The sequence below is a fragment of the Nelumbo lutea genome, chromosome 1 (genome assembly GCF_056320005.1).
Source record: "Nelumbo lutea isolate HS-2025 chromosome 1, American lotus-T2T, whole genome shotgun sequence".
Lineage (NCBI taxonomy): Eukaryota > Viridiplantae > Streptophyta > Magnoliopsida > Proteales > Nelumbonaceae > Nelumbo > Nelumbo lutea.
In genome coordinates this window covers 48,118,030-48,129,843 of record NC_142684.1, presented here as the reverse complement: position 1 = coordinate 48,129,843, position 11,814 = coordinate 48,118,030, and the positions used below count along the sequence as shown (strand labels likewise).

General features: G+C 40.2%; 1 non-coding gene across 1 annotated transcript; it reads right to left on the bottom strand.

Moving 5' to 3' along the window:
• Positions 1–6,971: 6,971 nt before the first annotated feature.
• LOC148874557 (small nucleolar RNA R71) lies at positions 6,972–7,078 on the bottom strand. Its single transcript, XR_016106086.1, has one exon. It is a non-coding gene; the product is annotated as a small nucleolar RNA R71 (small nucleolar RNA).
• Between the last annotated feature and the right edge of the window lie 4,736 nt (positions 7,079–11,814).

The following is an 11,814-nucleotide window of genomic DNA, read 5'->3' as shown; positions in this document are numbered from 1 at the left end:
AGTGAGTGCTTACCCATCTTATTCGTCAACGCCAAGGTACCATGAGAGAGTTCCCATTTTCTGCTGAAGCCTCTCCCACATCGGTCTATGATGCCCCTATCATCTTATGAAACACTCAGACAAGCCCAACAGCAAATGGATAGCCCATTTTCTGGTGCGTTTCCTCATTACTGAAGGACCCATCCTCATGCTAATGATGGAAGGCCATTAGAGAGTTCGTCATATGAATCTCCCTATCACATGCACTCATATTAGCCGGAGGGAACAGTTAATTACGCCCTAGTTCTTATTTTAGGTCAAACCAAAGTGGCTCCTACTGACTTTCATAAAGCCAGATTTTGGTGGGCCTGAATCGGCTAGGGTTCCGCACATAACCTCTTGATGAGGTGTGGGGCCCACCACTGAGGGAGGTCATCCAATGACCAAAAGGGACACCATGGCAATGATGTGCATTCTGCCATGGTGTGCACAAGAGCCACTGTCGATTGAGCATGGGCCAAGTACTTATGGCCCATGTACGTAGCACATCACACATCCATACATCACATCCAGGGATAAAATTGATCCAATCAATTAATCATCTGTAAGGCCCATTTGAAGCCCATTTTAAATCCATAATATTAACCATTAATATTATCTAGGTATATGGGCCGAATGGTTTAGCCCATATAGCTTTAAATTTTAAGTGGGCTTTTAGCAGTTTTAACCTTTTAAAACTGGGCCTTTACAGGTTGGGCCGAATTAACCATTTAATTAAACACCAATCCTTAGGCCCATAAATGGAAAAATTAGGGTTGACTTTCAGCCTTGATGAAACCCTAGATTTGATTCAAACTATTTGAACCAATCTTGGTTCAAATGGGTCTAGGGTTTGATCTTTAATTAAATATTCAATTCAAGAAAATAATCTGAAATTAAATACTGATAAATGAAAAACAAGAATCAGTCATCCAGGGCTGTTCGCATAATCCATCCTGCAAAACAGAGGTTAGATCACAGAATGCAGTTTCAAAAACTGCAAATCACAGAAAGCGATTCTCCTATCTGCGAAATCTCCTTTTCTACGAAATCTCCTTTTCTGCGCCGATTTGCACAGGTTCAGATCTGAAACAAACTTGTTCAAGATTTGAACCTGGCTCTGATACCACTGAAGGGATGAGAGATCCATCCCATGGATGCCCAAAGATTGCCGAATAAGGGGCGACTTTCAAAAATTTTTTCTCTCCCTTCAACTGGGAATTGCATTCCCTATTTAGAAAATCATATTTTCAAGGATCATTCTTGAACCTTAAACTGAATCAGATCTGAACCAAAAGGAGTAGGAGAGAATTATACCTGATACGGAGAAGTAGTATCTCCCAATGGAGGTGTTCACGCCCAAGGAAGGATCCAAAAACTGCTCCCACTGAAGGTGGCGCAGTGCAGGATGGAGCAGAATCAGTAGTGTTCTTCTCCAAGAACTCTGTCCTTCACAAGAATCAGCACGATGGTACGTGACCACAGCTTCCTTTCAATCCTTTCTCAAAGAGCTGATGTCAAGATCCAATCTTGACTACTCCCACAAATTGAAATCGAACTGGCAAACAGGGCGGCAAGAGAGTATTCGGAGGGTGCAGAATTCTCTCTTCTTGATTTCAGCACTAAAAAAAATCTGATGATCTATTTTTTAAAGGCTGCCGCCCCCTTCTTTCTTTTGTTAACCTAAAAGATCAGCTCCTAATCCAATTAGGAGCAGCTTATCCAAATCATATTTGGAGACTTCTCTTTAGGTGATAGGGATAAACCCTTATCTTATCTGTAGATTAGATTAGCTATCTCCTAATCTCATTAGGAGGTTTCTAGATCTGAATCACATTCAGATTTGGACTCTCTGAGTGGATAGGGTCAAGACCTTATCTTATCTGCTAATCCATCTCAGAATTCGCCGCTTTAATTAACTAAAAGAATAGCTCAGTTCGAAATGGGCTTTAGGCCCATTAAGCTTATGTGCTCACTTATCCTTCCTAACTGATGCCCAGTTGGGCTTCCTTGTATGGCATTGGACCCAAGCATTGATCTACACATCAGCCACATGGGTTCTGCCCAGCCTTTGTTACAAGGCCTGGCCGAATACACTGTTAAAGATAGTGCACCCCCTGAAACCCATCAAATGGGCTCTATGGGCCCAACACTTACCCTAAGTGGTACCTAGGCCAAGCCACCTTGTAACACCCAGGGACTGTGGGCAGATGCAAGATTTGCCCATCAGGTATTATCCTCAATGGTCTTACACTTAACCTCTCAGCCCATAATAATCATACATTGCCCGACAAGAGAGGACCTCTCCCTCGGCTGCAAAGAATAGTGTTGCACTCTTTGCTTATATGTATCCCGGGAATTAAAACCTTCTTGCAAACATTTTAGAAACCATAATATATATATACTTTTATATCTCATATAAAATATATTCTGTAAAACAAATCTCAACGGTTGAAATTGGCTGCCGGCAGTCTTGGTTTCCATCAGTGAGAGTGCATCCCCGATCATTACCTTTGTCCGACAAAGGGGCTGATCCTGTCACTATGATCACCCACTCAAATGAATTCTCGGACTGTCCCAACGTACCCAGGTTTTGACCCCCGCTAAGAATCTCACTGATTGGTATATCAAAGACAGCCCAATCCGAGTCTAGGGTCGGGTGTAACTTTCCAGTTTTTCCCATCAATCTCTAAGGTCCAGGGCAATACTAGAAATCTGGTCCAGTTCAAAGATTCAATTAATCTTACACTGTATGTGCCTAGGGTCTCACCCTGGTAGCTGAGACAGGCCACCCCAACCGTCTTGGTGGCACCACAGTGTCAGCCTTGTCAGGATAGATCTCCCCAGACCGACCCACTGGCTGTGAACATTCTAAACTAACACGAGTCTCATTAAGTGTCCAGTTTAAGTGTATTACACAGAAACATACCAAGGGAACATGTATCAAATATGCACTTTTTTTCATTTACAATAAACTCATAAAGTACATCATTCTGATTGAAGCTAAGGGCATACAAAACTGTCTAACAGCGGCAGCCTCTAAGACACATCCTCACTCTCAGAGCAAGAGTTATAGAATAGAGAACATAGCATCTAGTAAGACTGCACTATTTTCTCCCCGCTGATGAACCTACAATTTATCTATATTTTATGTGGTTTTTGCATGAAATTTTATGATGGTTTATTTAAATTTTGCCCTATTTTAGCTTGATTGCAAGAAAGATTTTAGTGGAGCCAAATCAACAAAAAGAAGGCAAAAGCAAGAAAAGAAAACCCAAAATTTATCAAGATCAGCCCGGCCCAGCCATGAGAGCAAGAGAATTTCATTCGGCCCAAGAAGAGCAAGTGAAACTCTTTGGAAAATCCAAGGGAAGAAGCCTAGCAAGAAGGAAATTTCGGCCCAGCCCATTTTTAGCCCAAATAACAGCCTAGAGTGTAGCCCACATGAGCTCAAAAGCAAGCTAAGTTGTAGCCCAAATAGCATCCCAAAGGGAGCTAGGGGCGGCAACTTCTAGGAGTTTCTTGAAGAGAAGGAGGGAGCACTTTAGAAGGTTCATGAGGGGTGTAATACACCCCATTCTAGAGGCTTCAAGAAGGGGCAAGAGCCCCCTTGAAAAACTATATAAGGAGGCCTCTAGGAGGGGAGAAAGTGGTTCAATTGCTTGAGAGGAAGGCTCTCCCACTCTTAGAGGTTCGGCCACCTTGAGAGAAGAGAAGAGAAGAAGGCTAGGCGCAAGGAAGAAGAAGAAGAAGGGCTGAAGGAAGTTCAAGACAAGCAAGCTAGAAGAAGAAGGTGAGTTCGAATTGAGGGTTTGTGATTCAAAGATCTTTTGTAATAAATCATTTGTAGTTTCATTCTCTTTTGATTTGAATTCAGTTTCTTAGTTATATGTTCTTTCTTCTTTCTCCTTGTTTTCATTCTTCCTTGATGTATTTCAGCTTGTAAAATTTCAGTTCAGCAATCTAATTCTTTTTTATTCATTCAAATGGTCATGCATTGTACTTGAAGTTTCTTGAATAAGGGTGTGATTGTAGATTAATTCGGCCAACTAACCTTCAAAACTCAGATCTGAATTCTCAGATCTGAGATTGCAAGATCTGAATTGCTTGAAAGAGAATTCAGATCTGCAATTTTTAGATTGGGCGAATTAATCTACAGCTTGGAATTCCTAGAGTGCTTAAGAGAGATTCTAGGAATTCAGATCTACTATTCAAGAACTGAATTGAGTGCAAGGTTAGAGATAATTTGCACAATTCAGTTGGTGATTAATTCAGATTTGAATTGATGCCTTAGAAGTGTTTGAAAAAATGCATGCATGGGGATTAGATTCTTGCTAGAGATAGAAGAACCGTCACTCATGCATAGGATGAACATGCGCTTGAGAGAGGCTGTTCATGACCTTGGGGTTTCACCAAACCAAGGCTCAATAATGATTCATTCGAATGATCCAAATTGATAGATTGCTGAATTCTGAGATTGACATTTACTGCTTACTCTTCTAACCTGATTTGAAGGCAATTGGACCAATGATTTAGATAGATTTTAATTTAGGATTTCTTAGCTTTCATTAGAGTTTTGATTTATTTGTTGATCAGATAAGAAGTGCTCAATTTAGTATTGGTAATTGTTTCCTAAATCCTCGTGGGAACGATACTTCACTCTCTACTTTATTACTTGAACGGCTAGTGCACTTGCTAGTGTCACAATGAGCAACACATCAAGTTTTTGGCGCTGTTGCCGGGGATTTAGAGAAACAATATTAGGAAACATTGAGCATTCTTAATCTGATCTCATTCAGCATTCCATTCATAGTTGGGTTAATTTGCTTACTTTTTCATTTCAGCTTGGACTGCAACTGCTGTAATACTGTAGTTATGTTTCTTTCTTTCTTAAGTAGATTACTTTCTTTTTCTGGTTTCAGTTTCATTTTAATAAAGGCATATTTGATTTCTATTCAATCTTGATGTTGTTCCCTTCAAAAAGAAAAAAAAAAAGAAAAAATTCACATAAACATGAGTGTTGCAGATCTGAGTTGCATTCTGCACTCAGATCAACAGATTTCAGATCTGCAGCACTCAGCCGAAAAGAATTGCTTGTGTTTCAGATTTTATTATTCTTTTCTTTCATTACAAAAAGAAAAAAAAAACAAATAAAAAAAAAGGGGAGATCTTTTGAACAACCAGAGGAGCAATTGAGAATTCGGATCAGAACTCAGATCTGAGTTCAGATCTGAATTCTGCTATTGCAGATCTGCAACAGTTCAGATCTGAGTTCCTCTGAACTCAGACCTGAACTGATGAAATTTTGAGGGAAATTGGGTGTCATCACCACCCCAATTCACCCTAGGGCACTTCTGCTATTCCCCAAAAACAATTTGGTAGCAATAACTGAAGGTAAGGCAATTGAGAATTCAGATCCAAACTCAGACTTGAGTTCAGATCTGAATTCTGCTGTTACAGATCTGCTCAGTTCAGATCTGAATTCCTCTGAAATCAAATCTGAACCGATGCAAGTTTGAGGTGAATTGGGTGCCATCACTACCCCACTCCACCCTATGATACATCCAACCTGCCTCAAGGGTGAATGGATAGCAAAGAATGAGAGAAATTCAAATCTAAAATGCAGTTGATATGATGTGAGGACTGAACTGATACAGAGCATACTATGAATTCTGGGTGGACTGAATTCTTGGCTTTACCCACTTGTAACCGAGCTACATTAGCTAAGGAGGTGTATGTTTGGATTGAATAATTGTTATGCCTCAGATATTTAAGAAAAATTAGCACTTTCCAAGTATTTCTATTAGCATTCAGATCTGTAGCAGGGCTGCTATAGTGCAACAGTTAGCAGACCTGATTTCAGATTTCTACAAAAGTTGTATGGACCGAATAGCTTGCAATACCAAACATTGCAGACCCAATTTTCAGATCTTAGCAAGTGTTTGATATGCATCAGCTATACAGGTTTGAGCTTCAATTGTAGAGTTTAAAATCTTTAACCCAAGCCTAACTCAGGACTGGTTTTAGTTTATTTCAGATCCTTTTAAATTTTTTTTTTTTTTTTCAGATCAGATCTGATTTCAGCCCTAAAGCATCACAGAATTGATTCCAACCTTAATGAATGTATATTGTAGTGTATACCAATGAGTGTGTATGAGATATCCAGCTCAGATCTGAATTATTATTTATTAATTTCTCTAGACTAACAATACCAAAGACTTGTAGATCTAAACTCAGATCTAAATTGGGTCTGAATTCAGATGTTGCAATCGATGGATGTAGATAAAGGAACCTTGAATAAGATGATTGGTTTAAATCTGCTTTTAGTATAATCGGCTTCATTTATTCATGATAGGATGTAAGTTTTGTATTCCAATAATTCACTTTACATTTTCAGTGTGATAGGATTAGTTATTTATTTTCTTTTGTGAATATTGGCATTTTTATTGCTTTGACTTTAACAGTTTATGACAAGCAGACCTGAACTGGAAGAGATCCTTTATGACCCGGAGATTGAACGGACTCTCCGTGTCCGTTTGAGAGCTGCTAAGCAAGTCAGACAAGAAGCACAAGAAATGGCTGAACAAAGAACTATGATGGATTATGCCAAGCCCACCCTCACCGGGACTGTCTCCAGCATTATCAGGCCAACTATTGCTGCCAATAACTTCGAAATTACACTGGCCATAATCCAAATGATACAAAATACAGTTCAGCTTTGTGGTATGGCCCATGAGGATCCGAATGCCCATATTGCTAACTTCTTGGAAATCTGTGACACCTTCAAACACAATGGGGTAAGTGATGATGCCATCCGGCTGAGGTTATTCCCATTTTCTTTGAAGGATAAAGCCAAAGCTTGGTTGAACTCATTACCGGCAGGATCTATAGCCACATGGGACGAAATGGCCAGCCGTTTTCTCTCTAAATATTTTCCCCCTTCTAAAACTACTAAAATGAGGAATGACATCACTACTTTTTTCCAGCAAGAGGGGGAATCTTTATATGAGTCATGGGAACGTTACAAGGAGCTGTTAAGGAGAGTTCCTCACCATGGCCTCCCCATTTGGCTGCAAGTGCAGACTTTCTATAATGGTCTTACTGACTCAAATAAGACCATATTAGATGTTGCAGCTGGAGGATCCATAAATAATAAAACTCCTGAGGTTGCCCATGCACTTATTGAGGAAATGGCAGCCAACAATTATCAATGGCATTCGGAAAGAACTCAAACTAGGAAACAGCAAGGCTTGCATAATGTTGACACTTATACAGCACTATCTGCACAAATAGGAGCACTTAGTAAAAAAATAGATGAAATGCAGATAGCTGCCATGCATGTGCAGCCTCTTAATTGTGAATTGTGTGGGGGAGGCCACATCAGTACAGACTGCCAAGTTGGCAATCAGTTCAGACCATCTACTGAACAAGTTGACTATGTCAGCAATTCGTCAAGACAGCAGGGTTACCAGAGTCACCATACTTTTCATCCAGGATGGAGGAGACATTCAAACCAGTCCTGGCCAAATCAGCATATTTCCAAGCCGTTCCACCAGACTTATCATCAGCCTGAACCAAAATCCAATTTGGAGGAACTGATGACAAAATTTATAGCAGGTGCAGAAACTAGGTTCCAGAACCAGGAAGCCTCAATCAAAAACCTGGAAAACCAAGTGGGGCAATTGGCACAATTAATCTCTTCCAGACTGCCGGGAACACTTCCAAGCAACACTGAAGTGAATCCACGAGAGCAGGTGCAAGCTATTACCTTAAGAAGTGGAAAAGAGTTGCTTGAGGTAGAAAAGAAGAATTTGGCTGAACCCAAGGCAGAAACAAGCCTTGGGACCAGACAACAGAAGACGGAACAACCAGAAGCACAACAAGGGATGCACCAACAACCACAAATTCCATTCCCTAACAGGCTGAAGCAACAAAAATTGGAGAAGGAATTTGGTAAGTTTCTTGAAATATTTAAAAGTTTACATATTAATATTCCTTTTGCTGATGCTTTAGCCTAGATGCCACACTATGCAAGGTTTTTGAAGGAATTATTGGAAAACAAAAGGAAACTGGGAGATGTGGCTACAGTTGCATTAAATGAGGAATGTTCTGCTATCCTTCTGAACAAGCTGCCTCAGAAACTCAAAGATCCAGGGAGTTTCACTATTCCTTGTACCATTGGCAGTTTAAAAATTGAAAAAGCTTTATGTGACCTGGGAGCTAGCATCAATTTAATGCCATATTCTATCTTCAAGAAATTGGGGTTGAATGAACCCCAACCCACTAGAGTGGCATTACAATTGGCTGATAGATCCATTAGACATCCTAGGGGGATCATAGAAGATGTGTTAGTTAAAGTTGACAAATTCATTTTTCCAGTTGATTTCATTGTGTTAGACATGCAAGAAGATGTGGAGGTCCCGCTTATCCTAGGGAGACCTTTCCTGGCTACCGGGAAAGCAATGATTGATGTCCAACAAGGACAACTCAGCCTTAGGATACAAGATGAGGAGATAATTTTTAAAATGTCTGATGCTATGAAACATGCACCCTCTAGTGATGATTCTTGTTTTATGATTGATGCCATTGAATTGACAATTGATGAATGCTTCCAGGTAAGTAGAATAACTGATCCTCTTGAACTCTGCCTCCAGCAGGGAGAACTTGAAGAAGCAGAAAATGAAAAAATAAACCTCATGATTGCATACCTGAATGATAAGCCTCAATTCAAGGGAAAGGGGTTTCTTAAATTAGAGAACTTAGGCAAATTGCCCGGACCATCAGGTAAGCCATCACCCCAAGAACCCCCCACCCTTGAACTGAAGCAATTACCATCCCATTTAGAGTATGCTTTCCTTGAGGAACCATCAGATCTCCCTGTGATAATTTCCGCAGCGCTGAATCCCATACAAAGAGAAAAATTATTAAGAGTGCTGCGGGAACACAAAAATGCTATAGTTTGGAAGGTAGAAGATATCAAAGGCATTAATCCATCAATCTGCACTCACAGAATTTTGATGGAAGAGGACAGCAAGCCTTCCGTTAAGCCCCAAAGGCGCCTGAACCCCAACATGAAAGAAGTGGTAAAGGCTGAAATAATTAAGTTGTTAGATGCTGGGATCATTTATCCTATTTCTGATAGTTCTTGGGTAAGCCCTGTGCAAGTTGTGCCCAAAAAAGGGGGTACGACTGTTGTTCCAAATGAGAAAAATGAACTCATCCCTACTAGAACCATTACCGGATGGCGTGTGTGTATTGACTATAGAAAATTAAATGAAGCCACCCGGAAGGACCATTTCCCTCTCCCATTTATGGATCAAATGTTGGAGAGGCTAGCCGGGCATGAGTATTATTGTTTCTTGGATGGATATTCAGGGTATAACCAGATACCAATTGCACCAGAAGATCAAGAAAAGACCACTTTTACTTGCCCATATGGAACCTTTGCATACCGAAGGATGCCCTTTGGGTTATGCAATGCCCCAGCAACCTTTCAGCGATGTATGATGTCTATATTTTCTGATATGGTTGAAAAATTTATTGAGATCTTCATGGATGATTTTTCAGTTTTTGGCTCTTCGTTTGATGCATGTTTGAATAATCTGGAACAGGTGCTTACTAGATGTAAAGAAACACATCTTGTGTTGAATTGGGAGAAATGTCATTTTATGGTGCAAGAAGGCATAGTGCTTGGACACAAGATCTCTCAAAGAGGTATAGAAGTCGACAAGGCCAAGGTGGAGGCAATTGAAAAATTGCCAACCCCAACATCTGTTCGTTCTTTGAGAAGTTTCTTAGGACATGTCGGATTCAATAGAAGGTTTATTAAAGATTTCTCAAAAATTTCCAAGCCATTATCTACCTTGCTTCAGAAAGAAGTGCCTTTTGAATTTTCAACTGAATGCTTTCATGCTTTCAACATCTTGAAAGACAAATTGATCCATGCACCTATCATGGTAGCACAAGATTGGACCCTCCCATTTGAATTGATGTGTGATGCGAGTGATTTTGCTATAGGAGCTGTTTTAGGACAAAGAATGAACAAACATTTTCAGCCAATTTACTATGCTAGCAGAACCTTGACTGGACCCCAACTCAATTACACCACCACAGAAAAGGAGCTGCTAGCAGTAATATTTGCACTTGATAAGTTTCGTTCATATCTGATATATCCAAGGTTGTTGTCCACACAGATCACTCGGCATTAAGGCACTTGCTTACCAAGCAAAACTCAAAACCAAGACTGATCAGGTGGATCCTTTTATTGCAAGAGTTTGACATTGAGATTAGAGACCTGAAGGGTGCTGCAAACCTGGCTGCTGACCATCTATCCCGGTTGGACACGGTAAGCTCAAAAGAGGAGATAACCAGCAACATTCGAGAAGAATTTCCAGATGAGCAGTTGTACTCAATACAGAAATACTCATATCCTTGGTATGCTGATTTTGCTAATTATCTAGCTGCACAAGTCCTTCCTCCTAACCTTTCATATCAACAGAAAAAGAAATTCTTTTCTAATGTAAAATACTATCTATGGGAGGAACCCATTTTGTATAAATTGTGTGCAGATCAGATCATAAGGAGATGTGTCCCCGAGGAGGAGATGGAGTCGGTACTCCAATTTTGCCATGATAAAGAAGCAGGAGGTCATTTTGGAGCTAGTCGCACTGCAGCCAAGGTTTTGCAATCAGGTTTTTATTGGCCCACACTCTTCAAAGATGCCCATCGGTATGTGTCCACATGTGACAAATGCCAAAGATTGGGAAACATTTCCCGACGGAATGAAATGCCCCTTTCCAATATTTTAATCTATGAAATCTTTGATGTTTGGGGTATAGATTTCATGGGACCTTTCCCAAATTCTTTTGGGAATAATTACATCCTCGTTGTAGTTGACTATGTATCCAAATGGGTAGAAGCCATGGCTTTACCCACAAATGACTCAAGAAGGGTAGTACACTTCCTAAAGAAGCTATTCTCCCGATTTGGCACTCTGCGAGCTATAATTAGTGATAGGGGAACTCACTTCTGCAATAGCCAATTTGAGAGGTTAATGCAGAAATATGGAATTACACATAAATTAGCTACCCCTTATCACCCTCAAACCAGTGGCCAAGTGGAGTTGGCTAACAGGGAACTCAAAAGAATTCTGGAAAAGACCGTAGCATCCGCCAGAAAAGATTGGTCCATCAAATTAGATGATGCATTATGGGCATACAGAACTGCATTTAAGACACCCATTGGCATGTCCCCCTACAGATTGGTCTTTGGTAAAGCATGCCATTTACCAGTTGAATTGGAACACAAGGCCTATTGGGCTCTTAAATTCTTAAATTTTTACGTTCAGGCCACAGGGGCTAAAAGGCGGTTGCAATTGAATGAATTGGATGAATTCAGACTTACCACCTATGAGAATGCCAAAGTTTATAAATAAAGTATAAAAAACTGGCATGATAAGAACTTGTTGAGATGGGACTTTTATGTAGGCCAATAGGTATTGTTATATAATTCCCGTATCTGCTTGTTTCCAGGTAAGCTGAGATCCAGGTGGTCTGGACCCTTTACCATTTCACAGGTTTTTCCCCATGGGGCTATAGAACTCACCCACCCTGTTCAGGGCACGTTTAAAGTAAATGGTCAGTGCCTGAAACCATATTTAATGGGCAGTATTGTACCCCCTCCATCCACTGTTTATCTAGATAACCAACAATCTCTTATGCTTGCTCATGAACAAGTTAAGGAATCTTTTTGTCATTTATCTTTTTAGAATATTAGTTAGTAAAATAAAGATCTTTT